At 46.0% G+C, this 26,595-nt stretch overlaps 1 protein-coding gene across 7 annotated transcripts in view; it reads left to right on the forward strand.

Annotated features, from left to right (window-relative positions):
• The window catches only part of ZMYM3 (zinc finger MYM-type containing 3), a 70,007-nt gene that overhangs the window by 8,517 nt on the left and 34,895 nt on the right, over positions 1-26,595 (forward strand). For 2 of the 7 annotated variants that reach the window (XM_075007828.1, XM_075007829.1), the window contains exon 2: positions 21,131-21,221. The exons of the other annotated variants lie outside the window; for them this stretch is intronic. The gene's annotated coding sequence lies outside the window, so the exon portion shown is untranslated. The remainder of the gene's footprint in view (positions 1-21,130; positions 21,222-26,595) is intronic. 7 annotated transcript variants of the gene reach the window in all.

Consider the following 26,595-nt stretch of genomic DNA (forward strand, 5'->3'; position numbering starts at 1 on the left):
AGTGAGCCACATCAGCTGTGTGTACACTACGAGATAAATTCAAATTTAAGGCACTTAGCTCAATATTACCACATGACTGTCTTCACTGTAAATACCATTAGCTCAATTTAGGGAGCAGTAATATCGATATCATAATATCATCGGTACCTGATGGGTTTAGTGTCAAGCTTGAATTCAAAAGTTCAATTAAAGGCCAGTGTGGAAGTGCCATGTCTTAAACTCAAATTTATTAGCCTCCAGAGGTGTCCCATATATAACCCACAGTGCCCGTCAGTGCTCTACAGGTGCGCAGGAATTAGGTAACAGGAGGATCATTAATTTCAAATCAGAACCGGGAAGCCTGTGGCTGTGGGGTCATGTTTGTATGAAAGCCTGAGAACTGTCTGTCTGCCTTTGCTATTAGTGCTGTGAGCGTATCTACCCATGACACATAGCCCCAGCACAGAGTTTGTGGTTCTGTCTCTATGCTTGTGGGTTTGGTTTTTGTTTTTTTTTTTTCCTGCGCTGCCTGGTGCCAGCTGCTGCCCCGCCACACCACATGGCAGCAAGGCTGTTGTGGAAGTCATGATTGCAGAAGAGGCCAAGAAACTTCTCAGTGGTTTACATTTGTGCATGAACCCTTCTCCCTCCCCACAGATGCCATGCAGTTGGGGTCTTTCCCACACTCAGCCACATCACGTAGGTAGCCTCCAACCCAATAAAAAAATGTGCCTGCCGTTCGGTGCTGACCATGCTGCCAGGCAGCACCATGTCCTGGCTTGCATGCAGTTAGGGCTCCAAGGGCGGGAAAGAATTTCAGGTGCTTGCTGCCCACCACCAAAAATATTTTTGGGGGCTTGCTGCCCATTGCAGACACATGCTGCTTTTTGCAAAATCTTTGATATTTGTTAGAAAATCTTTTTCCTAACTTTTTCGTATCATTCTTCATGCTTTGACCTCCCCCTGAATACACAGGGTAGAGAGCCAGTTGAGATCCCTGTTCCGTTATAAGTTCAGTGTGTGAGATTTCATTGCAATCCCCCATGTTGACAATATCTGTGTAGTGAAAAGGGAAGACAAAAAATCTCTTTTCCTAGACTTTTCAATCCTCTTTCTTCTAATTTGCACCCCTTCATGCAGGGAAGAGTGGGTGGAGGGCCAGTCGAGAATACACACCATCCCTGTGTTATTTTCAGGGGTCAGATGCAATCAGGAGAGGGGACAGTCCAGTGGAGGGCCAGTGGAGAGCACAGATTATGCACAGAAGCTGTACAATGAACAGGGAAGCCCAAATACCCTCTCCTCAGCAACTCTCTTTTTTTTTTCAAAAACTTTACTATCAACTCTTTCATAATTCAAAATGATCTGGATAAATTGGAGAAATGGTCTGAGGTAAACAGGATGAAGTTTAATAAGGACAAATGCAAAGTGCTCCGCTTGGGAAGGAACAATCAGTGTCACACATACAGAATGGGGAGAGACTGTCTAGGAATGACTACAGCAAAAAGGGATTTAGGGATTGTAGTGGACCACAAGCTAAATATGAGTAGACAGTGTGATGCCGTTGCAAAAAAAGCAAACATGATTCTGGGATGCATTAACAGGTGTGTTGTGAACAAGACACGAGAAGTCATTCTTCCGCTCTACTCTGCACTGGTTAGGCCTCAGCTGGAGTATTGTGTCCAGTTCTGGGCACCGCAGTTCAAGAAAGATGTGGAGAAATTAGAGAGGGTCCAGAAAATAGCGACAAGAATGATTAAAGCTCTAGAGAATGTGACCTATGAAGAAAGGCTGAAAGAATTGGGCTTGTTCAATTTGGAAAAGAGAAGATTGAGGGGAGACATGACAGCAGTTTTCAGGTATCTAAAAGGGTGTCGTAAGGAGGAGGGAGAAAACTTGTTCTTCTTGGCCTCTGAGGATAGAATAAGAGGCAATGGTCTTAAACTGCAGCAAGGGAGGTTTAGGTTGGACATTAGGAAAAAGTTCCTAACTGTCAGGGTGGTCAAACAGTGGAATAAATTGCCAAGGGAGGTTGTGGAATCTCCATCGCTGGAGATATTTAAGAACAGGTTAGATAGATGTCTGTCAGGGATGGTTTAGACAGTACTTGGCCCTGCCATTGGGGCAGGGGGCTGGACTCGATGGCCTCTAGAGGTCCCTTCCAGTCCTGGTATTCTATGATTCTTTCTTTGAGCTTTTCATGGCCCATGTGTTATTTTCAGGGATCAGATGCAATCATGGGAGGCGGGACAGCCAGTGGATGGCCAGCTGAGAAGACACACACTTTCTGATTTTTATGAAATCTTTGATAATTCAGTTGCAGAAGAAAGAAATCTATTAACTTTGCCATCTTTGATATTGATCTACTTTTCCTTCCTTCCAACTGGAAAAATGGACATTTGCTTAACATGGGAGGGGAATGAGGAAAATGCAGTGTGGGAAGAAGTCAAAGACCAGTGAGCATACCCAGAATGCCATGGGAATGAGGGAACTATGGGATAGGTTCCCATAATGCTCTACTGCAACAGTCGATGTTTGCCAATTGAGTGTGGCCGCAATAAGTTGACTCTGAAGAGAATGGGGGGAGGTGAGAATAGTCAAAATCAGATTTATTAATTCCAGAGTTACAAAATGAATATTAATTCAGTTTTGATCTTCTCGTATAGACACAGCCATCCACTCTGACTGAACTGGCCTTGTTATGCAGCTGGCTAAGTGGGTTTTCCCCAAAAAAGCTTATGTCCAAATAAATCTGTTAGTCTTTAAGGTGTCGTAGGACTCCTTTGTTTCTGCAGGTACAGACTAACACCCTCTGAGACTGGCTAGACTAGAGGCAGTGGTTCTTGGAGAGTGAACTGTGGAAACCACAGGAGAGTGTTTTCTGCCTGGGTCTCTGACTACAGTCAATTCTTGAGACAGAATTGCTCACTGGGAACCAAGCAGTGGAATTAGGCTGTGATTCCCTGTAAAAAGAATTGCTCCATCTCTGTTCCAGGGCTGGTGTATGTGTCTGAAGTGAGTTACACTTAGAATACAGCCACGTTGCAAACTCATGTCTCCGTGACGTAGGTGACAACAGAGAGCCATTGGAATTGAGGAAAAACAAGGACGAAGGAGGCTGCTAAGCAGGGCTTTTTTGTGCTGGTACTGAGTATTGGCACCTTGCAAGCTCTAGCCATGGGATTGGCTGGGAGGGGAGTGCAGGGAGCTGGCTGAGTACCATCTTCTCTTCTTTTACAAGGAAGGCATTGCTGCTGAGCATGCGGATATCGTCTGCCTCAGAGCTTATCACTAATGCATTGGACTCATCAGATATGTCTGTGGCCTGTAAAGAGAGCGGAGGAGTGCTTTAAAGCCTTCTGAGACTTCCCAGACTGAACCTATAATTTGTGCTCCCTGACACCCCGTCAGAGCCCCAGCTCTGTCTTGAGGCTTCAGGATTTCACCCTCCTGGAGCCACTTTCTAAAGCAGGGAGATATTGATGATTTGTGTATTCTGGGCAAGCCAGCTTGATTACTCCTGCTCTCGTGAAACTAGGGACACAAAATCCCACTTAATTGGTTAAATGGTAGGTAACCCTGTCATGTAACCACACACACACACACACACACACACACACACACACACACACACACACACACACACACACACACACACACACACACACACACACACAAAAATATATATATATTCCAGCCGCAGTGTGCCAGAGGCCTGGGCTGCTGCAGGTGGGGGTACTCCAGAGGGGCTGGAGCCACCCTGGACCCAGAGCACTGCAGGCAGCTGGGGCAGGTGGTGTGGTGGAGGTGACTCCAGCCTGGCTGGTCTGGAGCTGCCTCCCTAGGTGCTGGAGTGCCCTCCCCGCACCAACCTGCAGTAGCTCCGCAGGGCTGGAGCAACCCCCTGCTTGTGCTGTTTAGGATGAGGCTTGCCAGTTCAAAGTTTAACCTACAAAAGTCCCTATGTAAAACTATTCTGAAGCCTACAGTTGCTGCTATGGGTGCGAGAACTCTGGTCTGGATGGTGGCGTGCATGGCACTGAGAGCTGTGGCAAAACCAGTGGGGATGTTTTCTAGAGCACTCAGGATGGACCTTTTGTATGAACAATTCCAGCTGCATGTGGGGGAATCCTTGAGAGAGCATGGTAGAGCAGCTGCTGTTTTTAGACTCAAATGAAGTAGGAGACTGGTGCAGATTCAAAGGCTGGGAGCAGACCACGGTGCTTGGCTAATCTGATCTCTTATATAATACAGGCCAGGGACACAATCCTGCTCACACACTGCATTGAGTCCAGTAACTTAAGATGCTAAAGGGGGATGTAAAGACTGCAAGTGGTGGAGAACATCTGTGGTCCCGGTGGTTAGTTGCTGGCACTGTTCCAAATTTGTGCCTTCTTTACAGTTTGAATCTGTCCAGCTTCAGCTTCTAGACAGTGGGTCTTGTTCTGCCTTGTCTGCTAGACGAAAGAACCATCTGCTGACAGAAATCTCCTCCCCATTTCTAGGCTGTGATTGTCACTTCTTAGTTTTCAATAAACTAAGTAAATGGAGCTCCTTAAGCCTCTCGCTGAAAGGCAAGCTTTCCACACTTCAGCTGCTTCCTATGGGTCTTCCTTGAATCCTCATTTTTAAATGTCCTTTGAAAAGCATGAATGCTAGAAGGGGACTCCGTGTTCCAGCAGTTATTTCAGTTGTGCCCTATACATGGGGAAATGCCACTCCCTCCTCCTGCTCTCCTTGTTACTACGCCTGCCAAAGGCTGTGTTCCCCAGTTGCACCCTTGAAGGACATCTCACATTCTATATCATTACCTGGAACACCCTTCAGGATGTCCCTTCATCTGACTTTCTTAGAGTCCGCTCCCTTTGGCAGATACAGAGCAGTCCATGAAAAAGGAAATACATCTGTGGACCTCAAGAGTCTTCTTGACTCATGCCAAGAAGAGGAGTCCGTCATTCACATCCCAAAAGAAAGTCTTGGCCCTTATAGCTAAAGCCAATGCTTAGTTCCAGGGGTTGCAACAAAGGCTGCTTTTCTGGTCTGTCTTCTTTCTTCAAAGGGTAGACCAGGCAGCTTGTTCAACCCTTTACTTCACTTAGTAACTCAGGGCCATGGGCTGGGAGCTCTGGGCTCTGTCAGTTTGTTTCAGTGGTCCATCTACCAGCCTGGATTCCTCTGCTCTAAGGTCCAAAGTCTAGGCCTGACAAACTCTAAGTGCTTGCCAGATTGCAGTTGGTTGTGACCAAAGGAATTCTGTGACACTGCCTTGCCTTGTGGTGGTGCGGAGTCATTACATCATTACAACTGAGAATGTCATTAGCTATCTTAGCCACAGCCACGCAATAGGGGCTTGCAGTCAGCTGATCATCTGCATTTTTTGCAGAGCCTCAGATCTCCCAGATACAGTCCCCATCCTGCAGGTGTGACCCATGCTTCTGTTCATGGGTTGGCCCTTGCATTTGATTGTGTTAGGCACAACCAAACTTTATGTATTTTATCTTATCAAGTGATCTGGATTTCTTTGTAATAGTGATCTTGTCCCCTCTTACCATTCCATCAACCTTAGTGGCCTCTGCCAACTTTATCAGCAATAACAGAGTTATAATTTTTTAAACCAAGTGGACTAACCCATGTTTGCAAGGCTGGTCACACACACACACTACAGCTCTTTAATGCTCTTGGTGGTGGATAGGAAGGAACCAATTACTGTATTGAGGATTTGTGCTCCCTCAATATGTGTTATGAAACTAAATGTCAATGTCGCTATGGCCGTGCAGCCTCCGTAGACAGCCCATGCAGCCAATGGGTGCCAATCTTACAAGTGAAAGATCCATTGACTCATGAAGAACAACTGTGACTGGTAAGTAACTTTTTTTCGTTTTTCCAGATCCTTGATAAAAATACTGAGTATTGGACTGAGAATAAGTCTCTCTCTGCACAGTCATTCACTGTTTTTGAGAGCTTTGTTAGCCAGATTTTAAAACTTATTATGTGCTGTGTTAGCATTTCATCATGTTAATTTTTGAATCCAGTTGTTGTGTGTTACTAAGTCAGATGTCTTTCAGAACTTCAGGAATGGTATGGTCACCATATTACTCTTTCAAGCAAACTTGTAATTGCCTCAGAAAATGGTACCCTGCTTGTTTGACAAGACCTATTAAAAATCATGTTGACTGGCATTAATTATATTACAATCCTATATTTCTTTCTTTTTGCTGGACTGAGCTATTGATCCATGGATCTCATCTTCTGCAATGCCATTGGTGAGCAACTAAATCAGTCCTTGGGCAGCAGAGCCAATTACAGACAGCACATAAAAAGCTGCCAGCTGCAAGCATTGTATATTCTTTTTGGATCCTACTCTTTTTTCCAGTAGTTTCTGGGTACTCTGATTCTCAAAGCAATTAAGAGCCTGTACAGGACAGATTGTCCTGGCAGAAAACTACTGAACTAGAGTTTCCAGATATTTGGAGATAAGCCACATGACATCACGTTGGCCTTTTAAGGTGTCTTTATAGTGCTTATACTGACCACCAATAGGGTGCTTTCCATGAACAAGTTGGCTATAGAAGACCATCTTTGATATCAGTTTATCATCTATCCTCATAACTTGACTGATCCAGTGAAACTGTCTGTTCATAAGCATTGCGTTCATGCCCATGGCACCACACAGCTAAAGTGCATATGGAACTGATCATAATTTAAATATGGCAGCAATATATTGTCCATGACTCCGAGCCATAGGACAGGATATTCAGGACAACTGCCTGATAAACTGCTGCCTGGGTGTGGAGTATAATGCCATGGTCAGTCCATAGGCATTTGTTCAGTCTTCCAAAGGCAGTGCTGGGTTTGGCTAATGAAGCAGATGCATCATGATCCACATTTATACTAGACGACAGTAAACTTCCGAGGTAGCAGAACTTGTCAACAGCCTTAGTGGAGCCTGGAGTGCTGGGCTCTTTCCAAACAGGCTGAGACATAACGTCTGTCTTCTTGACGCTCACTGAGTCCAAAGTGGTGAGCAGAAGTAGCAAAGCGATCAAAATGCTCCTGTGTGTCCTTCACTGAATGAGCCAACAGTGTCCAGTCATCAGCAAACAGAAGGCCATGGATAGTTGTAGGAACCACTTTAATGTGAGCTTGAAGTCTTGGAGATTGAAAATACTGCCATCTGTTTGGAACGGAATAGGTTTGCCCAACATGCAGTCCTTAAAAGCAACTGACAGCATCACTGAAAAGTAGATGTTGAACAGTGGAAGAGCAAGGACCCATCCTTGCTTTATACCATTTGCTATTGCAAGAGGTGCTGATGTCTTTCCATTGTTCAGGACACAACCCAGCATGCTGCCATCATGGAAAGACTGAACAATGTTAACTAAATTTAATCAGGACAGCCAATTTGACCACATATTTTTCAGAATCCATTTCTGTGCCCCATGTCCAACGTCTTGGACAAGTAGATGAAGATCACATAGAGGTCCTGATGTTGCTCTCTACATTTCTCTTGTATCTATCTGGTTGCAAATATATTGGCAGCCCCTTGACCAGCATGAAATCTACCCTGATTTTCAGAAATTAGGCCATTTTTTCAACTTATGTAGTGAAAGCTGGTTGTAAAGGATGTGGGCCAGGATCTTACTGGCTAATAGAGAGCAGAGAGATGCCCTGATGGTTGTACACATATACAAGGGTAAAGTTGAAAGTTCATGTTGTGATGACCAAGGCATCTCTGAAGTCCTTGGGGACTACTTTCTTCTCTCAAATGACACTAAATAAACAGGTGAGATGGTACATCAACTGGCAACTTTATAAATTTCTGATGGAATTACATCACTGCCAGGTGCCTTTCCAGATTTCATCTGGTTAACAGCTTTCTGTACCTCCTCAGAGCTAATGGCATGGCCAGCTGTAAATCATTGGCCCACTGAGGGAATCTCTGCAGGAACGCTGCTGTCAAAAGTAGAGGCCTAGTTCAATGGTTTGTGAAAATGGTCATTCCCAGCGGTCAAGAATTTTAGTACTGTCTGATCAAGTGTGGGCGTCAGCAGAGCACACTGGTATACAGCCAGCAACGTGTGGCCCATAGAATGCTTCAAGATCGTGCCTATCAGCCCCATCTTGGAGTTTAACTGCTTGATATTTCCACCAGTCCTCTTTCATTTGCCATAATTTGACTTGTGCCTCCTGCTTGGCTCGCATATATGCTGATTTCCTGGAAGCATCCTCTTTATCATTGATCCAGGCCAGGTGTGTCACATGCATCTTATCAAGAGGTTGAGCATCTCTGTCCTTGTCATCAAACAAGTCCTTGTGCCTGTGTTTCTGGAAATCAAGGATCTCGACAGGAGTTCTGTAGGTTGTTTCTTTGATGTTAGTCCAGTCATCCTCAATAGCGGGTGACCATTCTGGGCCTTCATAGCTGATGACTAAGGAAATCTCAAGACTGCATTGAAACTGTGCTTCTGTCTCTGGTATTTCAAGTTTACTTATATCCAGCTTTTTTCGGCATACAGCAGAATGATGACGTTTTGGTGGACAAAGTTTCAAGGAGACAACACTGCATACCATGAAGTGGTCAGGCCAAGAGCCACACATTGCACAAGTCAGCATGACATGAGAAAGATCTTTTTGTGGTGAAGTAGTCAATTGTATGCCAGTGCTTAGACTGAGGGTATATTTCTCTTTATTGACTGAGTCACTTGTCAGCTGTTCTTGAGATCAGTGTCCTGCTTGCTCCTCTAAAATGTTGTCATAAGATAAGGTTTTTTTTCCTAGTCCTTTGGACCTTTTCCCATTATTTAAAGATTTAATAAATAACACTTTCTGTTTTGGAGAGAGTATTGGCCAATTCATGTAAAACTCTTGAGTGCTAATTACTTGGTTTTGGTGTGGTGTTTTTTTCTTTTAAGTTTAACACTTTCCTTATTCCAGGTACTTTCTGATAATTGAAAAGAAGAGAAATTTCCAACCCAGTCTGGATCTTGGAAATCTGAATCAGTAAAAAGCTTAAGATGGTTACTCTAGAAGCTGTCACGTGTGCTAAAGTCAGTCAGCTGCCTTGATCCTTGATGACCCTTCTGTGCACAGAGGGAAACTCTTCAAGCACTGGGAGTAGCTAATGGATCATAGGGAAACAGCATTATCTGCACTTCTGGGCTGGCATTAACACTGCTTGTTTTCATTAAATGCTTGGTAGTCCTGGCCCCCCAGCTGTGTGGGTAGCCCTGGACTTCTCTTCCCTGACAATTAACTGATTAAGCACCCTGCTCTGGATGATACCAAAAATCCTCTTGTTTGTCCCATGGGATTCATGCGATACTTGATCCGGAAGCTCAATGGCCCAAGTTTCAGCTTTTCACAAGAAGACAAGCATCATATTCAGGAGGCCTTTTAGATAAATCTCAACTCAAAGCTTTCCTTCCTACAATGGCATCTGACACCTCATTCGCCTGGCAGAAAAGGTAATGAAAAGTCAGCTGCTGACAGTATGGACCATGCTATGAACATTACATCTGGAGGACACAACTGTATTTATAGTTCCCATGGCACATCTGCTCAAGGTGACCTCCACACATCCTGGGATCCCACTGGAAATAAGTAACACAAGGGTTTTCACTTTCTGTCTGAGTTACAGAATGGCTATCTCAACCCCACATATCCCACCTGCATCTCAGGGTCTTTCCTCTGAACTTCGTATCCTTGAACAGCAGCTGCAAATAACTTCTGGAGATGATTCGATGTCTAAATCTCTAAGGCTCTTAAGTGATGACCTTGATACAAATGGGTATCAGGCATCCATGCTTTCAATGAATAGGAAAGTTGGTGCTACTTTGTACCCGAGGCTGGGCAGTCCTGCAGGTTTGGTAATGGGTGTGTCCCTCCAGACGTTTCTTGTCAGCAGCCCTGCCCGTTTGTCAGGGAATAAAAGAATGTCCATACTGGGTCAAACCAGTGATCCATCTGTCTCTGTACCCTGTCTCAGACAGGGGCCATTGCAAGATGTTTTAGAAGGCATGAACGGAGCAAAGGAATCCGTCTGATCATCCAGTCCCAGCGCTTGGCATTGCGCGGTTTAGGCTTACCCAAAGCATGGGATTGCATCCCTGATCACTATAGTTCATAGCTATGGATTGACTTGTCCTCCATGAATTTGTTTTAATTCATTTTCTTTTTTTTTTTAATTCAGTTACGCATTTAGTCAGTCTTTCATCTCTCTTTGTATAGAAGCTGTTCCATACCATTAATCATTTTCATGGCTCTTCTCTGTACCTTTTCCAGGCCTAATATATTTTTTTTTGAGAGGGGGGCTTCTAAAAGTGCATGCAGTATTCAAGATATGGGCGTACCATGGATTTTTATATAATGGCATTTTGGTATTTTCCATTTTTATTATATATTTCTTTCCTAATAGTTCCCAACTTTCTGTTAACTTATTTGACTGCATTTTGAGCAGATGTGTTCGGGGAACTAGCTATAATGACTCCAGGATCTCTTGCTGATGTGATAACAGCCAATTTAGCTCCCATCATTTTGTGTGTATACTTAGGATTGTTTTTTGTGCCACTGTGCATTACTTTGGATTTATCAACAATGAACGTTTGCCTGAATGTCACCCAATTTTGTGAGATCCCTTTATAACTCTTCACAAAGTATGCTATGAATACTGACAATTGAAGTGGACAAACGTAATTTGGTAGGCCAAAATAATTTAAACAGTTAGCCAAAGACTCCAAAAATAATGGCAAAATAAATTTTAAGTACAGCAGAAGCAGGAAGCCTGCTTAACAACCAGTGGATTCACAGTGGAGGATCAAGGTGCTAAAGGAGCATTCAAAGGATGAAAAGGCCATTATGGAGAAACGTAATGAACTCTTTGCAGCAGTCTTAATGGCTGAGGATGTGGGGGCAAATTCACAGACCTGAGCTAGCAATGAAGGGTCCTGTGGCACCTTATAGACTAACAGAAAAATTTTGAGCATGAGCTTTTGTGAGCACAGACTCACTTCATCAGATGCTGGTCTTGGAAATCCGGATTTCCAAGACCAGCATCTGTTGAAGTGAGTCTGTGCTCACGAAAGCTCATGCTCAAAACTTTTCTGTTAGTCTATAAGGTGCCACAGGACCCTTCGTTGCTGTTACAGATCCAGACTAACATGGCTACCCCTCCGATACTTGGGACCTGAGCTAGTCTCTTTTAAGTGACAAATCTGAGGAACTGTCCCAGACTAAAGAGTCATAAGAGGAGGTTTTTAAACAAATTGATAAACTAAACACTAATAAGTCGCTAGAACCAGATGGCATTCACTCAAGAGTTCTGAAGGAACTCAGATGTGAAATTGCAGAACTGCTGACTGTGGTCTGTTACATACCATTTAAATTAGCTTCTGTACCAAATGACTGGAAGGCTGTGGCCACACTTGGCCAAAACTTGTAAATAGCCATGCTAATGGCCAAATCAAAGAATACTAACGAGGCGCTGAATTGGATATTCAGCACCTCATTAACATTTGCACACTTCCGGCCGAGGCGCTTTGAACGCGCACTGCTTGGCGTGGCTACACGGGGGTCCTTTTTGAAAGGACCCCGTACATTTCAAAATCCCCTTATTCCTCTCAGCTGAGGGGAATAAGGGGATTTTTGAAATATGCGGGTCCTTTCGAAAAGGACGCCCGTGAAGCTGCACACAGACGCATGCGTTCGAAAGTGGCACTTTTGAAGCGCTGCAGCTGGAAGCGTGCTAATGCTAATGAGGTGCTGAATATTCATTTCAGTGCCTCATTAGTGTTCTTCGATTTTGGCCGTTAGCATGGCCATTTTGAAGTTTTGGCAAAGTGTGGCCACAGCTGAAGAGAGCTAAAGAGGCACCAATTTTTAAAAAATGGATCTACAGGCTGACAAGGTTGACTTCAGTACCAGGCAAAGTGGTTAAAATAATAGTAAAGACCAGAATTGTCAGTAGGGTGACAATCTGTCCTGTACTGACTGGGACAGCCCTGTATTTCAGGTGCCAGGAAAGTGTCCCACTTTATTTTTAAAAGGGGGCTAATTGCCCTGGAGGTGCACCTGCGCAGCTGCCCTGATTCCCAGCTCCCCCAGCCATGGGAAGCAGGGAGTTGCACTGGCATGGGGGAGCCAGGAGGAGCCTAGTTTCTGCTCCCTGCAGCTTGGAGGACCTGGGAGGAGCACTGGTGCCCGTTTCTCAGCTCCTTGCTGTTCAGGGAGCTGGGAACCAGGACAGCACACCTGCTGCCTGGTTCCTCCAGCCATGGGGAGCCAGGAGCCTCACTAGTGCAGCTGTCCCAGGTCCCGGCTTCCTGCAGCTTGGGGGAGCCAGGAGGAGCCTGGTTCCCAGCTCCCCACAGCTCGGGGAATCCAGGAGCTGGACCGGCCCAGCTGTTCCCAGGCTTCTGGCTTCCTGGGCCATGGGGATCTGGGAGCCACACAGGCATGGCCTTCTGCCTAGCTCCCAGCTCCCATGCTTCAGGGCGCCAGGAGAAGCCCAGTTCCTGGCTCCCTGAGCTGCAGGGAGCTGCACCAGTGCAGCTGCCACCTGGCTCCCCTAGCTGCAGAGAGCTGGCAGCCAGACCAGCGTAGTTGCCATCTGGCTCACAAAGCCACTGGGAACAGGAGCTGCACCTGCATATCTGGCCCACATCTGGCTCCCTGCGGCTTGTGGGAGTTGGAGCTGGACCAGGGCAGCTGTTGCCCCATTCCTGGCTCCCCTCAGCTTGGGGAAGCCAGGAGATGCAGCTGCCCCCCTGCAGCCAGGGAGCACCTCCTCCCCCCAGTGAAGGGACAGCCACTAGAGGGCCACCACTGCCTTACTTGAAAGGTGACCATCTGTCCCATTTTGGCCAGGACACCTAGCGTTATCCCCCGTCCCCTATTTTGGCCTGGGGAGGCATAGTCAGCCTGGTGGTCGGATACACGGATGAATGTAATTTGTTGAGGAAGAGTCAACGTAGTTTTTGTAAAGGGAAATCATACCTCGCCAATCTTGTAGAATTCTTTGAGGGGGGTAGCAATCATTTGGACAAGATGGGTCCAGTGCATACAGTGTACCTAAATCGTCAGCCTTTGACAAGGTCCCTCCCAAACCATCTTACATAAAGTAAGCTGTCATGGGATAAGAGTGAAGGTCCTCTCATGGATTGGTGAGTGGATAAAAGGTAGGAAGCAAAGGGTAGATATAAACTGTCAGATCTCAGAATGGAGAGAGGTAACCAGTGGGGTGCCCAGAGGTCTGTACTGGGACTAGTGCTATTCCTCATGTATTCATGAATGAGCTGGAGAAATGTTGTAAACAGCAAGGTGGCAAAATTTACACATAATACAAATCTACTCAATATAGTTAAGTCCCAGGCAGATTGCAAAGAGGTACAGAAAAGACCTCTCAAAACTGGGTGATGGTAACAAAATGACAGATGACATTTCATGGTGATAAATACAATGTGATGCACACCAGGGAAAAAATAACCACCAGTAGATGTTTAAAATGATGGATTTTAAATTAGCTGTTACCACTTGAGAGAGACCTTTTAGTCGTTGGGGATAGTTCTCTCAAAACATTCACTCCACATGTAATGGCAGTCAAAAGAAACAAAGAGAATGTTAGACATACTTAAGAAAGGGGTAGGGAAGACAAAAGTCCTATTCCCTCTGTAGAAATCCATGCTTGCCCACGTCTTGAATACTGCGTGCAATTCTAGCTGTCCCATCTAAAAAAGATACGTTGGAATTGGAAAAGGTTCAGAAAAATGATTTAGGAATATGGCATGGATTCCATATTAGAAGAAATGAATAAGACTTAAAATGTTAGCGTCGCGCATATCCTGTGGAACCTCACCCTCTTTCCAGCACAGGCGCAGTAGCTCATGTAGGGCTTCCAGGAGTGTGTCCGCGGCACATTTGATTGCCTCTGGTGGTATACCATCCTGACCAGGGGCCTTTCCTGCTGCAATGCTGTCGATGGCTCTCTTCAGTTCATCCACAGTCGGTTCTTGATCCAGTTCATCCATTACTGGAAGGAGCTCGACGGCATCAAGGGCTGCGTCAACCACAACGTTCTCATGTGAGTACAGCTCGGAGTAGTGCTCAACCCAGCGCTCCATCTGTTTGGCTTTGTCAGCGATGACTTCACCAGATTTGGATTTCAGAGGTGCCATCTTGTTCTGGGTGGGTCCTAATGCCTTCCTCATACCCTCGTACATTCCTCTGAAATTACCAAAGTCGGCACAGGTCTGGATGCTGCTGCATAGCTGGAGCCAGTGGTTGTTGGCACAACGCCTGGCTGTCTGCTGTCAGTTCTTCTGGCCTCTCTAAGTGCTTGGTGGGTACTCTGGGTCGGTGAGCGTTTGTACTCCAGGAGTGCAGCGCGCTTCTTTTCAATGACTGGAATCATCTCATCGGAGTTAGCTTCGAACCAGTCGTTCGTGTTTCTAGCTCTTCTTCCACACACGGACAAGGCCGTGTTGTATCCCTCAGATGTTGCCATTTGGATGTCTCATCATCGCCCCCAGGGCCCCTGCACAGATTTTTCTGGAGGGTCTCTCTGAACTTTTCAGCTTTCTCCGAGTTTGCCGTCTTTCTGGCGTCAATGCGGGGCCTTCCAGCAGGCTTAGAGCGGTGCAGCTTCTTGGGTCTCAGCTTGAGCTTGGAGCAAACTAGCGAGTGATCTGTATCACAGTCAGCACTATGATAGCTGCGTGTCAGAAGGACGTTTTTGAGGTTATTACGCCTAGTGATGACCACATCTAGTTGATGCCAGTGCTTCGAGCGTGGGTGTCTCCACAACACTCTGTGCTGGGGCTTCGTTCGGAAGAATGTGTTTGTGATGCACAGATTGTGGTACGTGCACAGTTCAAGGAGACGCTGTCCATTGTCATTCATTTTTCCCACACCGAAGTGTCCTAAGCAGGAAGGCCATGAGGCCCAATCAGCTCCAACTCTTGCATTGAAGTCACCCAAGATGTACAGTTGTTCACGAGCAGGTATTTGTGCTACAGCAGCAGAACAAAGGAGACAGAAGCGACTGCAACAACTACCGTGGAATCTCCCTCCTAAGTGTCACTGGTAAACTGTTCGCTCGCATCATCCTTGGCAGACTCCAGAAGATTGCTGAGAGGGTGTACCCCGAATCGCAGTGCGGATTCCGTGCAGAGAGGTCTACCATTGACATGTTCTTCTCTCTAAGGCAGCTGCAGGAGAAGTGCAGGGAGCAGAGAAAGCTACTCTACATAGCCTTCATTGACCTGACCAAGGCCTTTGACTTGGTCAGCAGGGATGGTCTGTTCAAACTGCTCCACAAGATAGGTTGTTCTCCACGGTTACTCAAGATGATCCAGTCGTTCCACGAAGACATGAGAGGAACCATCCAATATGACGGCGCATTATCGGATGCTTTCAGAATCAGAAGCGGCGTCAAACAAGGATGCGTGCTTGCTCCGACGCTGTTTGGGATCTTCTTCGCACTCCTCCTGAAGCATGCCTTTGGATCTTCAACAGAGGGCATCTTGCTGCACACAAGATCTGATGGGAAACTGTTTAACCTTGCAAGGCTGAAAGCGGAGTCTAAGGTGCGAGAAGTCCTCATCAGAGACATGCTGTTTGCAGACGATGCTGCTGTAGTGTCTCGCACAGAAGACCAGCTTGAAAAACTGCTGGATCAGTTCTCCAAAGCGTGCAAGGACTTTGGGCTTACCATCAGCCTAAAGAAGACAAACGTACTCGGTCAGGATGTTGCTGAATCTCCATCAATCAGCATTGACAACTGTACGTTAGAGGTTGTCCACGAGTTCGTTTACCTCGGGTCCACCATCACTGACACCCTGTCGTTGGACACTGAGCTAAATAGGAGGATCAGAAAAGCGGCCACGACTCTGTCCAGACTCAGCAAGAGAGTGTGGAATAACAACAAGCTGTACACTCGCACCAAAATGCAAGTCTACAGAGCCTGCATCCTCAGCACCCTCCTTTATGGCAGCGAGACCTGGACCCTGTATGCCCGCCAGGAAAAGAGGCTGAACGTCTTCCACTTGTGCTGCCTCAGGCGCATCCTTGGAATATCATGGAAGGACAGAGTGACCAACACCGCCGTCCTCGAGCAAGCTGGAATCCCAACTATGCACACCCTCCTCAGGCAGTGTTGGCTCCGCTGGCTTGGCCACGTCCACAGGATGAGTGATGGAAGGATTCCAAAAGACATCCTGTATGGTGAGCTAGCCTCTGTTAAAAGACCTCCCGGACGCCCCCAGTTGTGCTACAAAGATGTCTGCAAGAGAGACCTCAGAGAGGTAGACATCGAGCTGGACAACTGGGAAGAACTAGGAGATGACCGCAGCAGATGGAGGCAGTGGTTACACAAGGGCCTTCAGAAGGGTGAGATGAAGATCAGACAGCTAGCAGAGGAGAAGCGAGCGTACAGAAAGCACAATAAGGACTTGCCAGACACCCACGACATCTGCAAGAGATGCAGCAAGGACTGTCACTCTCGTGTGGGTCTTCATAGTCACAATAGACGCTGTAAATGAAGTCCTCAATTGAAACCTTAAAGGGCGCGATCCATAGTCTATGCAGACTGAAGGATGCCTACTGAATAAGACCTAGGATTCCTCAGTTTGGAAAAGAAGCCACTGAGGGGAGGTATGATTTGAGGCCTATAAAATCATGACTAGTATAGAGAAAGTAGATTTTAAAAAATGGTATTTACTCCTTCTCATAACACAAGAACTAGGGGTCATCAAATGAAATTAATAGATAGCAAGTTGAAAACAGAAGAAAATATTTCTTCACGCAATGAACAGTCAACCAATGGAACTCCGTGCAAGAGGCTTTTGTGATGGCCAGGACTATAACAGAGTTCAAAAAAGAACTAGATAAATCCATGGAGGATAGGTCCCTCTAGACGGACAGTAAGAAAAGGAAACATGGCAGGCAACCAGCTTGGCTTAACAGGGAAATCCTTGGCAAGCTCAAACCCAAAAAGGAGGTGTAAGAAGTGGAAACTTGGTCAGATGAGTAAGGAGTATAAATATATGCTGGAGAATGCCAGGGAGTAATCAAGAAGGCAAAAGCACAATATGAACTGCAGCTAGCGAGGAATGTGAAGGGTAACAGAAGAGTTTCTATAGGCATGGTAACAATAGAAAGATGGTCAGAGAGGGTGCGGGGCTGTTACTAGATGAGGGAGGTAACCTAGTGACACATGATGCAGGAAAAGCAGAAGTACTCAATGCTTTTTTTTTTTTTTTTTTTTTTTTTGCCTCAGTCTTCACAGACAAGATCTGTTCCCAACCAATGGCACTAGGCAGTGCAGTATGGGAAGGAGGTGAGCAGCCCTTGGTGGGGAAGAACAGGTTAAGAGCTACTTAGAAAAGGTAGTGGTAAGCAAATCTATGAGTCCAGATTTAATGCATCCAACGGTACTGAGGGAATTGGCAGCTGTCATTGCAGAGCCTTTGCCCATTATCTTTGAAAACTGTTGGAGATCGGGAGAGATCCAGAATGACTGGAAAAAGGCAAGTGTAGTGCCCATCTTTTTAAAAAAAAAAAAAAAAAAAAAAAAAAGAGAGAGAGATTGAGAGAGAGAGAGGACAACAATCCAGGGAACTATAGACCCATTAGCATCACCTCGGTCCCTGGAAAAATCATGGAGGGGATCCTCCAGGATCCATTTTGGAGCACTTGGAAGAGGGGAGAGTGATAAGAGTAGTCAATATTGATTCACCAAGGGCAAGTCTGTCTGACCAATCTCATTAGCTTCTGTGGTGAAATAACAGGCTCTGTGGACATGGGTACGTCAGTGGATGTGATATACCTTGATTTCAGCAAAGCATTTGATACAGTCTCCCACAACATTCTTGCCCATAAGTTAAGGAGGTATGGATTGAATATGTGGACTGTAAGATGGATAGAAAGCTGGCTTAATAGATGGGCCCAATGGGTAGTGGTCAGTGGCTCAATATCTGGATGGTGGTTGATTTCCAGTGGAGTACCCCAAGGCTTGGTTCTGGGGCTGGTGTTGTTCAACATCTTTATTAATAGTAACCCAGAGATAGTCGTGCTAGTCTATGTACTATCAAAACAAAAAAGCAGTCCAGTAGCACTTTAAAGACTAACAAAATAATTTATTAGGTGATGGGCTTTCATGGGACAGATCCTCTTGTTCAGACCAACTTTATTATCTTTATTAATGACGTGGATGAGGGACTGGACTGCACCCTCAGCAAGTTTGTGGATGGTACTAAGCTCGGGGGAGAGGCAGATAGGATCCAGAGTGACCTGGATAAATTAGAGGAATGAACTGCATCAGATTTCTTTTGGCCCAACAAGGAGAAGTGTAGAGTCCAGCACTTGAAACAGAAGAATCCCAAGCATTGTTATAGGCTGGGGACTGACTGGTTAAGCAGCAGTACAGCAGAAAGGGACCTAGAGGTTATGGTGGATGAAAAGCTGGATATGAATAAACAGTGTGCCCTTGTAGCCAAGAAGGCTAATGGCATATTAGGGTGCATTAGGAGGAGCATTTTGAGCAGATCTAGAGAAGTAGTTGTTCCCCTCTATTTGGCACTGGTGAGGCCACATCTGGAATATTGTGTCCAGTTTTGCCCCCCCCCCCAGTATAAAAAGGGATGTGGATGTGCTGGAGCAGGTTCAGCGGAGGGCGACAAAAATGATTAAGTGGTTGGAGCACAAGACTTATGAGGATAGGCTGAGGGATTTGGGCTTGTTTAGCTTACAGAAGAGACGACTTAGCGATGATTTAATAGCAGCCTTCAACTTCCTGAAGGGGAGCTCTAAAGAGGATAGTGAGAGACTTCTCAGTGGTGACAGAAGGTAGAACAAGGAGCAATGGTCTGAAGTTGCAGGAGAGGAGTAGGCTGGATGTTAGGAAAAACTACTTCATCAAGAGGGGTGGTGAAGCACTGGAATGCATTACCGAGAGAGGTGGTGGAATCACATCCCTAGAGGTTTTTAAATTCTGGCTTGGCAGATTCCTGGTTTTGATGAATTAGTTAAGGTTGATCTTGCTTGAAGCAGTGTGCTGAACTAGATGACCTCCTGAGATCTCTTCTAGCCCTAGGATTCTATGATAGATGGCTATTGTCCAGGATGGTCAGGCAGTGTCCCTACTCTCTGTTTGCCAGAAGCTGGGAATGAGAGACTGGGGACAGGTACTTGAGGATTATCTGTTCTGTTCACTTTCTCTTGAGCATCTGGCATTGGGCACTGTGTCGAGATGGGATAGTGGGCTAGATGGGCCTTTGGCCATTCTTACGTTCTTTACATAACTCTCTTCTTTTGAGTAAGTTTTCTACCATCTGGAAAAGTTGCCACCTCACTACTTATCCTCTTTTCCAAATAACTTACGAATATGATGAACAGCATGGGTTCCAGTTTAGGTCCCTAAGGGTCAGTGCTATTTATCTCTCTCGATTTGTGCAAACTGGCCATCTATTGCTACCATTTTTTCCTGTCTTTAGTTAATTACTGATCTATGAGAGCACCCAGAACTTATCCCATGTTGTTGTCGTCTTATTATCTTATCCCATAACTGGTTCGTATGCTTAACAACCTTTGGTGCAGACCTTGTCATAGCATACTTAAGCTTTCAGAGAGCCTATGTATACTACATCATTCTTGTGTATGTGCTTACTGACGCCCTCAAAAAAAATTAATAGATGGGTGAAGCATGATTTCCCATTTCAAAAGCCATATTAATTCTTCCCTGTCATGTTCATCTACATGTCTGATATTTCTGTTCTTTCCTATAGTTTCACTCAGTTTGCATGATACTGAAATTAGGCTTACTGGCCTGTAATTGCCGGAATCACCTCTGGAGCCTTTTAAAAAAATAATTAAATTTAGCCAATATCTAATAGAGAGGCTTATTTAAGAGAGACATTACATACTATAGGTTGCAGTTCTGCAGCTTTATAATTTAGTTCCTTCAGAACTCTTGTGTGAATAGCATCTGTTCCTGGTGACTTATTACTCTTTGGCCATGTCTACACTGGTACAAAACTTCAAAATGGCCACGCAAATGGCCAAATCAAAGATTACTAATGAGGAGCTGAAATGCATTTTCAGCTTCTTGTTAGTATGCTGCCAGCCACGGCTCTTCAAAATTGCTGCATTTCACTCCTGTGTGGCTTGTCCAGATGGGAGTCCTTTTCGAAAAGACCCTGCCAACTTCAAAATTCCCTTATTCCTATGAGCTGATAGGGTGAGCCGCTTGGGAGCGAAATGCAGCAATTTTGAAGAGCTGCAGCCAGCAGCATGCTAGTGAGGTGCTGAATATGCCTTTCAGCATCTCATTAGTAATCTTCGATTTGGCCATTTGCATGGCCATTTCGAAGTTTTGTGCCAGTGTAGACGTAGCCATTAAGTTATCAGTTTGTCCTAAAGCCCCCTCTAGTGACTCCTCAGTTTGGGTCAGTGGCTCAGACCGCTCTCCAAAAAAGTGTGGCTGGGAGTGAGGGGATCTCCCCATATGCTCTGCAGTAAAGATTGATGCAAAGAATTAATTCAGCTTTTCCACAATGGCCTTGTCATCCTTGAGTGCTCCTTTAGCACCTCAATTGTCTAGTAGCCCCACTGTTTCACAAGTTTCCTGCTCCTCACATACTGTATATAAATAAATTTGTTTAACTGTTATTAGCTATTGTTAGATAATTAGTCTTAATTCTTTTTTAGCCTGCTGCCTGATGTTATGGCATTTGACCTCCCAGAATGTATACTCCTTTTTTGTCTTGTTCAATATCATCTGACTTCTACTTTTCAAAGGATGCATTTTTGCCTCTAAGTGTCTCCTTTACTCTGTTGTTTTAATCACAGTGGCTTTTTTTGTTTTTGGTCATCAGACTGGGTCTTCTTGTTTTTTTTAATTTGAACAGTCAGATGGCGGTGGCTTAGATCTCTCCCATGAGAGAGGTACCCAAGGTAGATGACTTCAGCATTCCCATGAACAGTAAACCACTAGTGTCCTGCTCATAGCACAGAGAGAAGCCTACAATGTAAGGGGACACTTCCTGGGAAGCACTGTGAAAGGAGACCTTCTGACAAGTCCAGGAGAAAAAGAGAGGGAGACTCAAAGAGCCTAAAAGCCCTCTGCCATCCCAGCTAGGTGTGATTCTTTGCTCTGTTTCAGATAGCCAATGCTGTTCCTTGAACTGAGAATCTGGCTTTCCAGGTATCACTCGGAATCATCGCAGGAGCATTCTCCCTGATGTCTTGACCAGGTAGAGATTGGTAGGTGTGATGTCTCTAAGCAGCCACCCTGTGGATGCTCCTCATGCATATACAAGCCTGTTTTTTGCGTGGATAGGCCTAGAGCCACAATGTCCAATACACTGTCCGTTCACCACATGTCGTGAACTGGACAGTGCAGTGTAGCGAAATGGCTCATTAGAGCTGCACACATGAGCTACGTCTACACATGAAGCCTACATCGAAGTAGCTTATTTCAATGTAGCGACATCGAAATAGGCTATTTCAATGAATAACATCTACACGTCCTCCAGGGCTGGCAACGTCGACGTTCAACATCGACATTGCGCAGCACCACATCGAAATAGGCGCTGCGAGGGAACGTCTACACGCCAGAGTAGCACACATCGAAATAAGGGTGCCAGGCACAGCTGCAGACAGGGTCACAGGGCAGACTCAACAGCAAGCCGCTCCCTTAAAGGGCCCCTCCCAGACACAGTTGTACTAAACAACACAAGATCCACAGAGCTGACAACTGGTTGCAGACCCTGTGTATGCAGCATGAATCCCCAGCTGCAGCAGCAGCAGCCAGAAGCCGTGGGCTAAGGGCTGCTGCACACGGTGACCATAGAGCCCCGCAGGGGCTGGAGAGAGCGTCTCTCAACCCCTCAGCTGATGGCCGCCATGGTGGACCCCGCTATTCGATGTTGTGGGACGCAGATCGTCTACACATGCCCTAGTTCGACATTCAACTTCGAAGTAGGGCGCTATTCCTATCCCCTCATGGGGTTAGCGGCTTCGACATCTCACTGCCTAACGTTGATGTTAACATCGAAATAGCGCCCAACACGTGTAGCCGTGACAGGTGCTATTTCGAAGTTAGTGCTGCTACTTTGAAGTAGCGTGCATGTGTAGACACGGCTATGGAGTGCCCTCCATGCACGCGCTCCACAACAAGCACATGGTGGTCGAGGCAGCTCCTCCTGGGCTCACATGCAGCCTCAGGACAGCTTCCACAGGGTGGCTTGGGGCTACGGGGCATCTTGTGTGCCACAGCTCTGACGGTAGCTCCAGTGAGTCACTGGCAGTTTGCATGGGTGACAGGGAGGGGGCACAGGCTGGTCCTGGCTCATGGGGTGGCACCTGCCTGCAGGGGGGTGGGGGCAGCTCTGGCAATTGTTAAATTTCTTTGGGACGCCAAGTCTCATTTCAGACTTGTGTTCTAGAGTATATTCCCAAGACTGGGGAGATAGCCTGGCGTCTCTGCTCTGTATGGAGAGTCAGTGTGCAACAGACGGGGAAGCTGGGAGTGGCTGCCTGACCTGTCCATACGCCCCTTAGGGACAAGCCTCCTCCACTCCACCCCAAAACCAAACCACAGTACTGGCTAGAAAAGGGTAACAGGGATACTGTGGAAAGGCAGCTAGGGGATCACAGTGGACCACAAACTAAATATGAGTCAACAGTGTAACACTGTTGCAAAAAAAGCAAATATCACTCTAGGATCCATTAAAAGGAGTGTTGTAAGCCAGACATGAGAAGGAATTATTTGGCTCTACTAGAGGCTGATTAAGCCTCAGCTGCAGTATTGTGTCCAGTTCTGGGCACCACACTTTAGGAAAGATTTTTCACAAATTGGAGAAGGTTTAGAGAAGAGCAACAAAAATGATGAAAGATCTAGAAAACAAGGCCTATGAGGGAAGATCAAAAGAATTAGAATTTCTTCTTCTGGAAAAGAGAAGACTGAGAGGGGCCATAATAGCTTTCAAGTATCAAATAGGCTGTTACAAGGAAGAGGGAGAAAAGTTTAACTTAGCCTCTGATAATAGGACAGAAAGCAATGGACTTAAATTGCAACCCAGGAGACTTAAGTTGGACATTAGGAAAAACTTCCTAACTATGAGGGTGGTTAATCACTGGAACAGGTTGTCTTGGGCATCTGTGGGATCTCCATCTGCAGAGGTGTTGTGTTTTTGTTTGTTTTTTCAAGAGCGAGTTAGAGGAAACGTTTGTTGGGGGTGTTCTCAGTTAGTGCAGGGTATTGGACTTGAGGACCACTGAAAGTTCCTTCCAGTTCTGATTCCAGGTTTCTACACTCCATGGTGGCTTAGCAGTCAGGGAGTTAACAAAGCAACTGCCTGCATTGTCAGCCAGAGCTGATGGGTAACCTCTCAGCAGCCAGGAGAATTAAAAGGCTGCAAGGCAGATAGGCACCTGGTTGACACATGACAGTTTGTCGCACCTTCCACACTAACAGATATTTTGGAGCATAAGCTTTCGTGGGCAAAGACCCGCTTCATCAGATGCATCTTATGCTCCAAAATACCTGTTAGTCTATAAGGTGCCACAGGTGTTCTTGTTGTTCTTGAAGGTATGCACTAACTCGGCTACCTCTCTGATACATGGCAGTTTGTGTCATTCTGGCTCTGTAAGCATCTACGCTAAATGCTCACTCCCACCTTTGTGACCTGCTCAGTCTCTATGATGGCTTAATAACACCACCTCTGCGATAGGGGGAGCAGCTAGGTCTGTACGGTGTTAGTGTGAACACTTGTTTTAGCAGCTTGCAGGAGGTGCTGCCGCACCATGATTGCTCTGGTCATGGATTTGAATTCCAGTGCCCAGCAGCTAAGTATACGGGACTGATGCACTGCTGCAGTCTTGCTGCTTTCGCAGATTGCTGCGTGCCATTCTTGATGAAGGCTACCACTGCCAAGAGTCCTGATGATATTCAGAGAAGCTGGAGTTACAGGACCCCCAGTGAACAGTGAGTGAACAGCAGTTGAACAAGGAAAAGGAAGAGCATTGGAGAGGGGACTGGTGGCACTGGGTGGTGTGGTGAGCCAGGACATCTTTCTAATGCTGGAGTGTTCAAGCCAGTGCCTATTGTCTAGCACCAGCGAGCCCCGGGCAGGCAAAGGAATTTCTGGTAAGTGTGCAGTTTGCTTTAATATTGCACAGATGTTTGTTCACTTACTCTTTTTGATCATGCTAGCAAAGGTAGTGAAATAACTCGGAGGTAGCAGGGCGCCACTGTGCTCTGTAATCTCCAGGAGAAATGACTGTAGTGTTTGTAACTTACGTGGCTCCAGGGGAGTGAGTTCAGTTTGTCAAGTTTCCCTTTATCTTGTGAGTACACTCACAATAGTACCTTTGTGTGTGGTGTCTTTTGCAGCTGGAAACACGGCCTTGGGGGGGTCTCTCCATCCACACTAGCAGAGCAGCTCAGCCGTATGAGGAGGAGAAAGCAGAAGACAGGAGATGGTGTGTTCCAAAAGATCCTGCAAGCGTCTGGTGCTTCAGATACCAAGCACAAGGCCTAGAGGCCCGCTCTGATGGGTAGAATGAGCAGGAGAAAGACACAGGGAAGCAAAGAGATGTGCAGCAGGAGATGCTAATGCTTCTCAAGTGGCAATTGAACACACTGGAGACTCTTGTTGATCTTCAGGGTCAACAGACCTGTGCTTACCTCCCTCTACAGCCCATAAGGAACTGTATTCCAGACCACCCCACCCCGTTCCATATGATGTCCAGGGTTGCTGCATTACCTGTACCACTCCATCCTTGAGGGGTGAATATAGATAATCCCAGCTGCATGTACACTAACCTATGAGAGGGAGAGCTGGGGTGTGTGTATGGGATGTGTAGATGACAGGTTGTTCTTCTCCAAAAGCTCTGTTTACTGCGATTACAAAGTTCCATTCAGTTGCTGATCGGTTTGCTTGCCTGGCTTTGGAATAAGTCTATTTATGGAAATTTAATATTTATTAGCACACAACATTTGCTGACTGGGGTTGACATCATTCACAGCTAATAGCAATAGGTTCATTTTGCCATGGTATATTCCTCCACACACAGCCCTCATGGCAAGGATCATTCCAGGCTGCAAAAAAGAAAATCCCCAGCCCTGTCAGGCAGTGCATAACACTGCCACACACAGCACTCCAGTTCTTTATTCACATCTGTCAGAGCCTCCTAGAGCTCTCGTGTCTGGATCCTCCAAATCAGCAGACAGCTGTGCCTCCGCTACCCTATCAAGCTTTTCTCCCTTTGTTTCACAGGTGGTGGGGAGCATACAGCAGGCAACCGTACTTAGTGGGATATTTTTGCCCCCTGGAGCCCTAATCTCATGAATAGGCAGCACCTTTCAAACAGCCAAAGACACAGCATGACAACTGAATGTGCCTGCTGAGCCAGTAGTTTGAATGTTCCTGGCTGCTCTCAACATGGCTGGTGTATGGCTTCTTCATGAGCCAAGGGAATAAGAGGCAAGCTGGGTCTCCAGGACCACTCTTGTCATTTCCGTGTTCTCAGTGGTAACCTCTAGTTTGGAGACAGTCTTGGCTTGCAGGTTTCTGAACAAGCCTGTGTTCTTAAACGTATGCACCTTCCCTGACCATCCTTTGGCAATGCCAGTAATATATCCCTGGTGGTCCACCAGCATGTGATACCACAGAAAAAAGCCTTCTCTGTTGGTGTCTTTGGGCATGGTGGTCTGATACCAAAATGTGTGTGCCATTGACCCCACCTTGTCACAGTTCAGGAACCCCATTGCTACCCAGCCATCCACTCTGACCTGCACATTGTCCAGAGTCCCAACCCTTTGTAGCAGGTTGTGATTTATGGCCCTGAGCCCCCACAGTGAATTTCCCAACTTAAGATTTCTTACTAATTGAGTTTTAGTAATCGGGCATTGCCATCTCCCACTCAGCGATTGCCACTTGCTGTCGGTGCAGCTCTCGTTTTGGCAGATCTGAAAGCTCTACTCTTGCTGCTGGTTATCCCAGACCTGCATTATAATACAATTCCATCAGTTGGAACTGTAGCTGTGAAGGGTAACAAGAGTTTCTACAGGCATGTTAACAATAAGCGAGTTATCAAAGCAGGTGTGGGGCCATTACTGGATGAAAGAGGTAACCTAGTGACAGACGATGTAAGAAAAGCTGAAGTACTCAGTTTTTTTTTTGTTTGTTTGTTTTTTGCCTCCATCTTCACAGACAAAGACAGCTCCCACACTACAATGCTAGACAATGCAGTATGGGAAGGTGGAGGGCAGCCATTGGTGGGGAAGAAATGAGTTAAGAGCTACCTAGAAAAACTAGATGTACGCAAATCCCTGGGTCTGGATTTAATGTGCCCAAGGGCACTGAGGGAATTGGCAGATGTCATTGCCGAGCCTTTGGCCATTATCTCTGAAGACTCGTGGAGATCGGGAGAGATCCCAGATGACTGGAAAAAGGCAAATGTAGTGCCTGTCTTTAATAAAGAAAAGAAGGGCAATCCAGGGAACAATAGACCCGTCAGCCTTACCTCAATCCCTGGGAAAATAATGGAGGGAATTCTCAAGGAATCCATTTTGGAGCACTTGGAAGAAGGGAATGTGATCAAAAGTAGCCAACATGGATT

This window comes from Carettochelys insculpta, chromosome 13 (assembly GCF_033958435.1).
Source record: "Carettochelys insculpta isolate YL-2023 chromosome 13, ASM3395843v1, whole genome shotgun sequence".
Classification (NCBI taxonomy): Eukaryota; Metazoa; Chordata; order Testudines; family Carettochelyidae; genus Carettochelys; species Carettochelys insculpta.